This window comes from Lepidochelys olivacea (assembly GCF_965140295.1).
Source record: "Lepidochelys olivacea isolate rLepOli2 genome assembly, chromosome: 6".
Lineage (NCBI taxonomy): Eukaryota > Metazoa > Chordata > Testudines > Cheloniidae > Lepidochelys > Lepidochelys olivacea.
Genome location: NC_140416.1, coordinates 37,258,075 through 37,271,701, shown reverse-complemented (window position 1 = coordinate 37,271,701; position 13,627 = coordinate 37,258,075). Strand labels below are relative to the sequence as shown.

The 13,627-nt window shown below is 40.9% G+C and overlaps 2 long non-coding RNA genes across 7 annotated transcripts in view; one reads left to right on the top strand and one right to left on the bottom strand.

The window, feature by feature from the left end:
* LOC311522045 overlaps positions 1 to 13,627 on the top strand; it is an 82,896-nt gene that overhangs the window by 2,286 nt on the left and 66,983 nt on the right. Inside the window, exon 3 of one of the 6 annotated variants that reach the window (XR_014712045.1) lies at positions 1,196 to 1,373. The exons of the other annotated variants lie outside the window; for them this stretch is intronic. This is a non-coding gene — a long non-coding RNA (uncharacterized lncRNA). Of the gene's footprint in view, positions 1 to 1,195; positions 1,374 to 13,627 lie in introns of those variants that run through there. 6 annotated transcript variants of the gene reach the window in all.
* Positions 3,821 to 13,627, bottom strand: part of LOC311522047 — a 73,586-nt gene continuing 63,779 nt past the window's right edge. The window contains exon 3 of the long non-coding RNA XR_014712046.1: positions 3,821 to 5,065. This is a non-coding gene — a long non-coding RNA (uncharacterized lncRNA). The remainder of the gene's footprint in view (positions 5,066 to 13,627) is intronic.

The following is a 13,627-nucleotide window of genomic DNA, read 5'->3' as shown; positions in this document are numbered from 1 at the left end:
TTTTCTCCCTTAAATAATTAACACAGCTAAAAGTTTTGTAGTTAAGTGATTAAACTACATGATTTTGAGAAATAACGTTGAAGCAAATCACTGGTTGAATATGTAAATTGGTCTTACTACTCTAAAAGGAAACAGATTTTAACCCAAAGGCAATCAGAGAAATGTTGCTGTTGCAATAATCAAAGATCGCCCAGGTTTGCGGATTTATTGTTAAGTGAGGATGAAACTAAGGAGAACTCTGTTTGGTATTGCTTCCAGAAAATTGCTTATGAAATTAGAACCCATTCTTTCAAGGGAATCGAGGTGATTCAACCTTCGATTACATTGATTGGTTTGTATTTTTATTTCTGTTCCCTCTCCCACTTCCTAATGTGGTACAAATTAACCTAGTACTGACAAAGCTATAGTCATCTGTTTTTATTCCTATAGCTCGAGTCGCGTTTTTGAGCCACTGAAAGATAAATATTCTGCTGGCTACAGTTGTTATTGAATTTGTTTGTTTCAGCAGTTGATAAGTGCTTTATAATATAATTAACCTCTAGTACTGAACACTACAATATATACGTGGAAATGAACATCTTTGAACTGTTATACCAAGTATTTTAGGGATCTCTTAACACAAAGGCAAAGTCTTCTAAAAGTGGACTATCTTATTCTTTAGTAAATTGTTTGCTTTGTTTAAGTAACCAGAAGTATTACTGAACAGAAAAGGTAATTTCCTCATTAGGGAGGACTGTATTATTCAGACTGTCAGGAAGACTTAAGAAAGCACTTCCAAAGCTTCCCCTCTCTCAGCTGAACACAAAGTGGATAGAATCAAACAAACAGCAAACTTTAAACCAAAACAAGGAGCAAATAAATTCCAGCAGGTTCTGTCTTTATACCCAATACACCAGCTCCAGCTGAGAATAAGGACTGACGGGGTGAGGGAAGGGAAACAAGTCAATTTGTACCCCCAAAACCGAGTTTAATTTGTTAAAACTGTGTCTTATTACAGATAAATGTGGAGGTAGGTGAGATAGGTGTTGAAATGTTCCTTGCCCGTGTGTGATACGTGCTGTAACTGACACAGGTTACATACCGTCTTTACGAGAGTTTCACCTGACCCTAGCAGAAATGCTAAGCATACATAGACTGGCTATAGGCTAGGAGGACACATACATTCCTGAATCGATCAATCCATCGCTTTTAACAGGTTTCTTTAAAGAGCCAGATTCAGGGGCGTGCACTTCCCAACAGCGATGCCCAGCGACTGCCACCTGAGAAGATCCTACGGGGCAAAGCCACAAATAAATATAAAATTGGAGACTTCTATATTTGTCTATACTACTGGGTCGAGCAAAGAAATCAATAAAAGATTTGGTGGAACTCTATTTGCCGGTCAACTAGTCCGCCCTTGTCAATTATGAAGGGAAAAAGTCAGCAGGAAGATCACAGAGAGCCCTGGTAATTGGCCATCCCCACTTTTTGCATCCATTTCCTCACATTCAACAGGGCACCAGGTTAAAAATACCCCTGCAATAGAAGCACTTTATTGTTGGAGTTGTTTTCAAATAAGAGCTAAATGTCAAGGTCAGAAGCGTGGCCGATAACTCAGGAAGGGGTTAGTACATGCATCCAAATCCATTGAGCTCAGAGCCCTCTTCTTCCAGAGTTAAAGCGATTCCAGTGCGTATGTATGTGTGTTGAAGGAAACGAGCCCTTCCCAAGTTCATTTTCAGATCTAAGGAGCAAAGCCAGGGACCTACCCTATTTCAAAAAGAACCTTTAAATATAGCTGTATCTCCATCTGTCCCATTTTTAAAATATTGGACGGAGGCCCGATTCTAATCTCACACCAGTGTAAATCAGGAGGAACCCCACTTAAGTCACAGAGTTACCCAACATTTAACAGGTCAGAATTCTGGTCCCTGGGCCTCAAAACAAAAGACAGGAACATAGGAATTGCCAGACCAGATCAGATCTGCGGTCATCCAGTGTCAGGTCTCTCTGACGGTGGCCATGAGCAGATGCCTCAGAGGAAGGTGTGAGAGCCCCAACAGACAGATGTGGGATAATCTAAGTGCCCCCCCTCCCACTTTGGGTCTCATCCAGCCCTCCCATACTGAGAAATGGGTTTAACCCCCGAAGCAGGTTTAATATCTCTTCCAACTTTTTAATAATTAATTGCAAAAGTTCTTTAATAATATTCAGAAGCGTTTATTATCCCAGCACTCTGATGCAGAGATTCCCTCTAGATCCCTGGCAAAATGGGCTTTGGGAACCACCTTTACACATTGCTGCAGTGTTGACCCTTTCTACGTTTTTCCCTCTTATTTTTCTGCCTTCCATCCCACCAATTAATGGGCTGAGAATTCTTATTACGCTTTACTAAGCACCATAAATGATCCGCTCATGGCTTGGGGGTGGGGGAGAATGACTTAAACAGAGATAAATTCCCAACAATCCCGATCTTTGTTCACGCGGTTCAGTGCAAACAGAGGGATCTGTCTCCTTTCACTCAGGGAGCTGATCAGGGTTTGATTATTTAAGTGCCAAGAGCAGCAGAAACAAAGCTGTGAACCATCTCCAGGAGTCCAGGGTGCAGGGAGCAAAGAGGCTGAGAGAGGCAGAGAATTAATCACAGCGGGCCCGATCCTGCATTCCTCGTGAGCCTCAGTGTCGCGCTGAAGCCACGTTTATTTATTTGGAGTTTAAAATGCGCCTGCAGCGGAAGTTACAACAAAACAGTCACGCTTGCTATTTACAAATACACCAGCTACAAGGCTGGGATGCACTAGGAATGCAGGATCGGGCCCTCAGCCTCGAGGGAGAGGATCCGACAGTTACTGGGCGAAGAAGAGGATTCTCAGACAAATGTGGAGCGGGAAGACAGATTTCAAATGTGAGCTTCTGCGTTTGGAGAGGAGCCTTCTCTGTAACATGTTCCTTCCTTGCAAACAAATAATCGGATTCGCTCTCGGCTGCGCAGTGGGAAACTCAGAGCTCCCAGCCCCCGCCAGCAGATTACTATTTTCTTCGTAGTTCATGGATCAATTTCACTGAAACCGGCGGGGAAACAGAGCCGGTTCCCTACCCTTGCCCCTTCCCTGTCAGCCTCTAGTCTCAGCTACATAGAACTATTAGGTCTAAAGGGAGCAGCAGGACGCATAGAGCTCCTGCCAGCCGGTCCCTCCGGGTAGGGCTCCTTATTCCATCCCCACCCGAGCACACGTTCCGCAAGCCGGACCCCTGGCCCAAGCGTACCATTCCTCTCAATGGAGAGCGCTGCTTACAACGAATGGCGCGCTCCGGCCCAAGAGCGGCTGGACCCAGCTCTTGTTCTGTCCACACGGGCAGTGCCTTCCCCGTGTGCTCCCCTTTGGATCCACGGGCAGCCGATTGATCTCAGAACGCGGACACCAGCCCTGCCCTGGCATGAGGGTTAGAGACCAGTGCTGGGAGCAGTTCTAATCGCCACAAAAGGTGCAGACCTAGGACACAGCCTGAAGCCTAACGGGAGGGTGTGTTAGTGTCGTTAGCTTGGGATCAGGAGAGCAGGGTTTTCAGTGCCGTGCAGAGGAGAGAACAGCTTCCTCAGTTGGAGATTCTGGAGAGGCGAAATCAGGGGCCGTTGCCACCCTGGGGTGGTGGACGAGAGCTCCCTGACCATCCAACTGAAAGGAAGCCTTAGGTTCACGCTGCGACCAGCGGCTACGCAGGGAAGCTGGGGGGGAGGAAGAGCGACTTTGCGAGGGCAGGAAACAACCGTGTAAAGGAATGTTTGATAAAACGAATCTCCAGTACATATGATATGTATATATTATTGTGAGATCAAACGGAGTGTGCTCTGCGGGAAAGGGATTCCCTCTCCCCCCAAACTCCTTCTTTAAACTTTGGCATGCTGTCATCAACATCGAAGGAAAGTATGGCTGGATTCTGTTAGCTCATCGGCACCAGGGAATTAGAAGCACTTTCAGCCGGTCTCTACCCTGCTTCCTCTGTAACCTTACAAGCAATGTACAACTGTAAAAACAGACAAGGAACCAGCTATCTGTCAAGATTCGTGTACTCCTTAGTGAAGGAACTTAACCAAGTAATAAATAGTGCCCGTGACCTCCCTGTGGCCTCAAAGCAGGACCAAAGCATGCGTTATTAGATCCCAGAGCAGGCAGGCAATTGGACTGCGGAGCCTTTGGAATCCCAAGACGCTGGCCAATGAAAAATGAAACGGAACCAATAACGCTTAATTCATGCATGTGCCGCGCCCCAGGGGCAGAACCGGTGCAGCGCTCTGGTCTGTAAGAGCTGCATGTCTCGGGGTACAACGATAATCACCCTGCAGTCCCGGCGGGAGGAGAGGGAGCAAAGCTACTCAGCCATACACTCTGGAACCTTCGGAGGCGTGTGATGGAGATTTTCAGCAGCGTGCACGGGATTTCCTTAAATCTTCTCTGCACGTTGCTTTGAAAATCTCAAACCGGTGCGCTTCCCGCGTTGGCCTCCTGCAAAGGCGGGTGCGGGAATTTACGGATTAACTAGTGTTTAAAATGCGTACCGCAAGCACACAACTCTTTTTACACACACACACTCCAATCCTGAACAGTGTAAGGGAACCACACATCACCCCTGGTTTGTCAGATCTAGTGTCCCCGCGCTTGGGGGTGCCCGAGAGAGTCACTTCTCTGGCTATTTATTCCATTAGAAGGAATGCCTGTCCTCATGACAGACCCGTCTGCATCGGCCCGATCCCAGTGCTACAGCCCGTTCCGCACCTTCCTTTCGACCGCAGAAATCCATTGCCTACTATTGCATTCGAATTTCCCTCTTGTTCGGTGGCGGGATTCTTCTGCCTTCTTGTTTTCTGTGCTGCTTGGTCTTGCTCGGGAGCCGATTCACAGCAAGGCGCTGACCTAGCCCCTCGTGAACTGCTAGGAGACCGGGTTGGACTTTATGGAAGGTTGCGTTCACCAGTATCAGCAACCGACAAGAAGTTTGCGGCAGCTCCATTTCTTCCCTCACTTGGTCCCGTGTCAGTGCTGTACAGCACTACAGTAAATATGCCACAGGAAAGTGTTCCCATGTTCTGTGGACGGCAAAATAAGACAGATTTGGGGAGTTTACGCTATTATTTTACCGTAAATCTTTGAAATTCTGGAACTAATTATATAGAGGATATGTCTCAATTTGTTCTGCATTAATGCCACATTGGGAATGGAGTCAGGGCCACAGCCAGAGCACATACTCCAGCACATGAAATTGATGAACTGAGACTTGCTGCTAGTCCCGAACACACCATCTGGAATTCCAGTCTGAGGTTACAATTAGAACTTCTGACCCCAAATTCAACTTTGTGGAGAAGGGAAAAAAAGTTACTTACTCTGCACCTGTAGGAAACACAGTGTTCAAGTCTCCCTCTTTTGAAAAAAAGTATTCTCAGTGTTTGATAAGACTTCTAGTTCATATAAATGCTTTTCAACCAGCCTGGGTTTATTTCATTGTCTTACATTTTCCCCTCCTAAATTTCTTGATTACTAACTTTAATTGTATCATCACTGAGAGAGTTCTTTCACTTTGTTGAGGCATCTGATAAAGGCTACAATAATGATCTAGCTCTATGCTTGAATTCTTGGTAGGAAAAACAACAACTAGTGTCTGTGCCTTTTAATAGTGTCATAAATAACTGGGCAGCTATCATTCCACTTTCTATAGTAACTCTTCTCCTACTATTTAGTCTCACCTTGCACCCCTCCTGGATGGAAATGGACTAAAATGAAGTACTAGGTAGTACACGGGTTCTGTTAAAATTTATTACCAGGCTGCTAAGACAAAACTGAATGTAAATCATCAAGCTGTATAAGGTCATAAAATATCCCTGTGCAGCTAGCCTTAGCCAAGATTCTGGTGAATAAAAGTTCATATAGAACTGGATATCAGTAACATCTTTCAGATCTGGTATATACGACATTTTAAAAGTCTCAGATGTACAGGGAGATATACTTAGAGTAGCTAAAAGAATTATATAGAAATTTTATTGGTATTTGGCACTTTAGTATATGCTTTTTGTTTTTACTTTAGGTAACATGTTGCAGTTTGATTTCATCCTTTTCACTCTGACATTTTAAATTAGTAAATTTATTTCATAGAGAAAGGATCTAAAAGTCACTGAATGAATCAGAAATGACTACTTTTAAATATGCTAACTGGGAGCCAAGGAATTAGTCTGATATATAGGTTCGTAGAATACATCTTAAAGCAGATCCATCTTTAAATATAAAATTGTAGATGAAAAAGTAGCAAGTCACCCCTGTCCCCTATAAAATTTATGAGAACTCTGAGCCATCTGGCATTTTGTCTGTGAATCCAGATACACATCTGGAATGCAGTGGAAGGATTTACACATTTAAAAGAGGTGGGAAAGGTCCAGCTAAAATAAGCACATTATGCCAAGTCACTAAAACAGAGCTCAGAATACTTATGACAACTTTGATGAGTAAGTGAAGCCTGTTTGTGACTGGCACCGACAGAGAAGATAACCCAAGGTCTCCCTAACCTTAGCAAAATAACAGGGCAGTATTGCCTTAAGGGTGAGTTGTTTTATAACAATTTCTCCAATGGATTAGGCATAAGCATGTTTTCCTACCATGTATGGCTTCATTTTTTATTTTTATTTCTCAAAAAGCATTTAAGAATGCAAGGGAAGTCCTAATTCCAGTTTATTCTTGAGCACCCCTTTGTAGTAACATAGGGCAAAGGTACACGATAGGCCAGATTCTCAACTGGTATAAATCAGTGTAACTCCATTGGAGTTCTGCCAATTTATTCCAGTTGAGAATCTGGTCCACTTCTCTAAAATCTTGTTCTGAACCCTTGGGTATAGAGGAAGTACTGTCAAGTGAGTGGCTGCATCCTTAGGCCTCAACAGTGTACTTTGGCACCTACCTAACTTAAGCACATGCTTAAAGTTAGGCACATGCTTAATACCTTAACTGGGACCTGGGTTCCATTTTGGGGGGAAATTCAGAGTCTCTTTTTTGTCCCACTGCATAACAATGACACCAGAACCCAAGAATATGAAGGCTGTAGCAGTGTGTTCAGTGATTAAAGCAGGGACTATTAATAGGACCCAGGAGTTTTAGTTCCATGTGCCTCTATTTATTTACATGTACAATGGAAATAATGATATACTTACCTATTTCACTTGGGATAAAGTGTGCTATATACATGCATATTGTTGTATTTTGTGCAGCATCAGTGCATCAGTTCTCTCCCAAAACTCTTTTCTATGGTATTTCTTGTCAGGCATTTCTGTATCTGACAAGCAGGAATACAAATACATTTTGAAATATGTAAAATATACCAACATTAAGGGTTGCACCATTCCATAATTCAAATTGAAAATGAAGGATGGAAGGAGCTTGTCCATACCTTAACTACAGAGTTACCAACCTTTGTGGGGACAGCAATGGTTGGTGGCATGTTTTGATATTCTTGCTGACAGCAGATCCACAGCAAAAATGATGGCCCAGTGCTGTGGAAGACTTGGCAGAACCACTGGAATCCCACTTCACGATGGGATCTCATGCTGCTAACCCATGCAGGTTGTCAAAGGTTTGTTTGTTCCTTTTTGTGCAGGAGGAGTGAGTGGATTTGCTTTTAGTGACCAACACATGCAATCTGCCAAGGGGAGAGTGCAGAAAATGCCAGGGCTACTGCAACCCTCACACTACTGTACCAGCCACAGAGTGTCCCCACTACTTCTTCACAGCGTCGGTAGAGGATTCCATGCCCTCAGGTCCTAAGGGCACAATCGGTTTACTTGATAGAAGTCAAGGGAATAGACCCTTTCAGTCAATCAAGGCTGATCATACTTAGAATTCAGATGCTCTCTGTGCTTATCAGACTACTTCATGCAGTGTTCCTATAGAAGCAAATGTTTATAATGCTCATAGACACATACTCTCTCTGCCCTATATAAATGGATCCACCTAGAACACGCATTCAAGTGTGTGGAAATGAAGTACCTATACTGAGGGCCAATACCTTAATTTATATATGGTTCTTGAAAAATAAATTGCTGGAAGCAATTAGCAATAAAAAGCAACTTCAAAAACTGACTTCTCCCAGCCCTTTAGTCTGCATCATTCCCCCCACCCCAAAAAAACCTACATAAGATTTGCTTCCTTCCTTCCCCTCCCCCATTAAATCCAACTCTTTCTTCATGTATACACTGTTGCATAGAACATCCAACCAATTTGCTGAGATGGTAGACAGTCAACCGTAACTTCCCTCAACTTCAACTCCTTCCTCAAACCCCTTCAAAGGTTTTTACTGTCAGTGTTCTGAGCAGGTTTTAACAATGGGTTCTCAAACAGTGCTGAATGCAGTCTGTCCTTCTACCTGTTTATTCTGGTATTTATATGCCCCCGCACCACAGTAGTACTACAGCACCGATGTTTTCCTTGTTTACACTTGCAGATAAACTGAGCTCAGCAGCACACACTGGGTTTTTTTCTTTTTTTTTTTTTTTTTTTTTTTTTTGGTAGTTTAGATAAACTTTGAGGCTGGGAAGAATTAGAACTGAAGTTAAAGGGGAGAGGAGGAAAAATCACTCGTTAAAGCAGAGTCTTAGGGCCATATTTATCTTTGGTGTAAGCATACTGGAGTTACATGAAGGATGAATTTGGCCCTAAAAACAAACAAACACAACCAATGCTTACATTCTGCTATTCAGTTGCAAAACGTTAGAACAGGAATTAAAGAGACACTGGAAGTCTGCTGTATCTAAACCAATCAGAACCGTTGTCTTTTTTTTCTCGTTGGTTTATTGTAGAGTTAAATGACGCGCAGATCAGAACTAAGACTACCTTGGTGATGCCTTACCTAATCTCTGTTCAAAATATTAAACGTATTGGTGGAAAAGAAACAGAAAAAGCAAGGGACAAAGAGACCCTGTCAGTTGTAATTTATGCTTTCTAAGAGAAACAATGAAAGGAACAACCAAATAAGTGCAACTCCTTTCTTTAGATTACAACACAAATGATTAATAGCTCTATGAATAGATTTGCAAGTAGCACCACCATGCTAATCAAGATATAAAAAAAGTTTATGAGCAGTTGCTTAGAAAAAACAAGATAAAGCCAATGGAAATTTAATACTGGTCAATAGTGCATTTATTCAAAATGTATTACTGACTTCAAGTCTCCATAAATTCTTTGTAAAAGAAACTTCCATTGTGATCACTGTTCCAGATCTAAGTGATTTATTTTTTCCCCTTTAGTAGTAATTAGATATATCTCACAAAGTCCAAGTTATATATCTATTGATATAGATTTAATCATGCCCTCATAAGATAATAAATATTAAATTCAAATAAGAAGATAATGCAAGGAAAGTATCTATAATAAATGGATATTTTGATTTATTCATAGATTAACTCACATGAAGAAACTCAAATTTCCATGTAACTTGTTTCCAAATTCAGAAGATTCACATTTCCAAACTGTTAGCTCTTGGGAACAGAGCAGATGGTTGGATTCTGTACAGTTTCAAAAAGGTTTCTTAGCAGTTATTTATTTCATTGCCTCACTCTAAGCAGCACATTTCTTTGCCCTCTCTATCCACGCTTGGCCATTAATTCTACTTGTTTTGATGATCTTCTTGCACAGATGTATATTTGTTGTATGTGCCTGCATTACACACAAGCAGTATACTTTGAATAGTTTATAAAAAAGTACACTCAGAAAAGACATATTGAAATACCTGGCTGTCAGTCCATTTTCTATCTCCAGGAATTTTGTTCCCCAGACCAAACATAGTATTTTGCAAAAAAACATCTCTTTTTGACCTTTATACAATTATTGCCTTCAGTGATTCGTAATGTCTTGTTTGGGATCATTCAAATCAAAATCGTTTTTCAGTCTTACCAATTATTTACAGAAAATCCTGGACAGCAGTCCAAGTAAATGCAGCAAATGGTAAGTAGGTTTACTGTCAGCGAAAACTTGTGCAGAATTTTTAATCCAGTACTATTCTTTCAGATTAGCTGTTGGAACCGGTTTCAACCAAACACGGAATTAGCAGTGAAACAATGCAATTTATGAGTAGCAAAATGTCCAAATGTTGTTTTGATGAACAATGGGGAAACAGCAAGATCACCAATTCTCTGGTACCTAACATTTGCTTTGTTAGGGAATGAAAGTTCTTGAATCATTGTGGTAATTTACCATGTTTTATCAGTTTCTGTTTAAGACATCTACACACACTTCAATATTCTTGACACTTACTGCAACATTCCCTATAAGCAGTTTCCATACAGATGTGGTAAAGACTAGAGCCCAAAGTTTCAAAGCTGCACATACAAATGCATGTGGAATTGTGCACCTACTTTACACATTCAAATGTGCATGCAAATCAAGTAATTGTCTATGCATCTACATTTGAGTCTAACTGACCAGGTGCACATGCAAGTACCTGATTTATATGCACGGTCTGATCCTAAGTCCATTAAAGTCAATGGTAAAGCTCCCATTGATTTCAACAGCACAGGATCAGGCCCATATAGTCTGCACATGCACATTTGAAAATGTAAGCCTAACAGAGCAAGTTTATATCTGTCAGTGGCAACACAACATTAATGGAGAAGTATCATCCATTCAGAGGTTCTAAGAGTCAAGAATTACATTTCCCAAATCACAGGGCTTCTCTTGGAAGACTATTTCATAATCTAACAGATCTCATTGTCAGGAAGCTTTTCCTCATTCAGCCTCTTTTTCTTTGTTGGTCATTTAATCTATTACTCATTATACCCACTTGTAAGATCCTAGATAGTTCTTCTCCATTTTTCATGTTTACATGCATCACATATCTATAGGCTGATTTGATCCTCCACCACAATCATTCCTTTCCCAAGCTATATGCATTTAGTTCTTTTAATCTTTTCTCATAAGCCCTCTCTTTCTCCTATGAGCTCCACCCACCAACGTTTTCTGGTATGGAAGAGCTCAGAACCAAAGTAAAGTAAATATTCTGGGTATAGTGACATTTGGATATCCCAAAATGCAAGATTTTTGCCATCTGGATTTCAGAATCATCTTGAGCAACTGAGTGGCAGTCCAAATGAACACAAGATTGTCATATCAGCATAGGAAGCTTTGGGTGGCATTGCTAAATCATTTTTTTAGTGGACCCTTAGACAATATTTTCTCCAGACAATGCCCTAACTATATTAGTTCCATTGTACTTGTCACAAATTAATGTAATTAAATACATAATATTTATAGTGATTGTTATGTTCATAGTATTTTACAAACATTATCTAGCCTCAGCATTATGATATATTATTCCAATTTTTATATAGAGAAACTGAGGCAAATACAAGTTACTTGCCCAATGCCCACAAAAGGAGAAACGTTTGAGCTGGGACTAGAGTCCATGAATTCCTGTCAACCAGTCTCATGCTTAAACACTATAACACACTTGTCCCTTTGTGACATATGATGATAGGAGCAAAACAAAGTGTCACTATCTCTAGTGAAAGCCAGTGGAAACTGTTTTTAATGTTGGAATTGTGCGGTGCATTTCCATGAGTGAAATAAGATCATTCCACAAACTAGACCTTATTACACACTTAAATCTCACCTACAAAACTTACAATTTTATAAGCTCAGAGACTGACAGACTTCAAATATACATAACTAGGTTAGTTAAACTGCAGATACTGAAAACCCTGTTTTGGTCCTTCAGAACTTAGCAGTACCATGCATCTGAAGTTGGGTCCAAATCCAACTGGGAAATGTGCTTGCACAGAAAACACACCATATTTTTTAGGAAGCTCAACCATTTTTCTTCAAGGCATGCATCCCTCTTGTGAAATATGTCACTGCAGACAGACTCTGAAGATGGCATTTTTGGAAGATGACAGAACTGAAAGAGATCTAGGTCATCATAAATATACCATGTCACTGAGGAATACAACTCAAGAGTCTGGATCTTTCATTTGTAAGAAAAGGGCTAGGAAATGTCACTGGAATCCAAAATAACACAACCATCCGAGGAAAAGAAAACACAACAAATGTTCATGAAAGTTATTTCAATGTAGAATACATGGTGTTCAAAGGTGCAGTTGGCACACATAAAAGCAGCAGTAACTTCAAGTTTAAAACAAATCAACCAATCTCACATAAACTTCCATGATCTCTAGATTTAGGGCTAGCCCTGGCAGTTGTGCCCCCTGTATTATAGGTCTGAGCCTGACAGCTACAAAAACATAGTACATTTGGGGTTGGTCAAACACTTACCACCCTTTGGAAAGATGTTTTGTCAGAAGAATTTGGACATCTGGTAAGGGACTTGGTGCACTTTTCACTGTGTGAGCCAGAGTGGGCAGGGTCCCCAAGTTCACCTTTCAAAGTGGAATGGGAATCATAGTTGGCTTTCAAGTTTAGGAGAGGGCATACCCTCTACCTCCTCCACTTCAAACCCCATAATATGGGTCTCCACACAGCAGCAGCACACACATAGTATATGTTCTGAATCAGCCCTGACCATCCACTTAGGAATTATATTAAACTTGAATCTTACAGAATTGTTTGTCTTTTTTAAAAAAGACACACTCTCTCTCTCTGCTCTGATTTATGTGCCATTTTTTCTGTTTACTTTCTTTATAGAAGAGAAAAATATGCTTTGTCACTTTAAATTACTTTGATTCTTTTTGGCCCATCCTCCCCTTTTGGAGGAAACTGGAAGGATCTCCAAAACACATTTTCAAACCAGGTACATGAGCTTGCTTCATTTTAATACTCTTATTTTCAAGTAGTCCTAAAGCATGCAAGTGTCTTAGAGCCTTATGACCAGTAACAAAACTGCATGTACCATGTGGGCTATACTGGAAGCATGTTCCTAAAGACGCTGCTTGTGTTTATAAGGTCTTTTGAGGTGAGGGTTGCACAGTGGAAAAACATAACAGAAATTTAACAAAGGCCACACTAAAAAATGTGAAAACAAAACAAAAAAAGTAATTCTCCCACAGGAACCAAAAGGCATTTCATACATGTCCAGTGAGACATTAAAAATAATTATGTGGAAAAGTAATAGCTCCCTTGGTTGTTTTAATGTATTTTTGTCTACAACCAAGAAAACTGCTGTCTTGGCTTTGCTTGAAAGGTCTCTCAAACAAAAGCCCTTCAAGTGACCCTTGGATTATTAAACAGCAGTAACAATGAACATGGATCTCAGTTTAAAAAGTGTGCCAAACCAAAAAGACTGACAGTTTGGATCTCGGCAATAGATAGCTTTCAGTGAAACCGAGGAAAAATAATCCTGTACGTTTTCAATCTTCAGAGTCCCTTCTCTGAAAACAAAAATGCATAAGCAAAATCTATATCGTTCTCTTGTCTGAAGGGAATTCAGATAAAGTTACATTTTTATTTTTTCTCTCTCACTATATCTTTGTTTCTGGTTGCAACATATTTATTAGACATGGGTTCAATTCCAAAGGTTGGATTTGGTTCCTAATTTAAACTTCTCCAATGTTCACACAGAGGACAGTTTGGATCAGGAAGATTGTTTTCGGCTTTATCTCCCATATGATTTCCTCAGAAACGAGCTAGAGGTCATTAAATAGTATGGAAGAGATTTCAGGTGGACC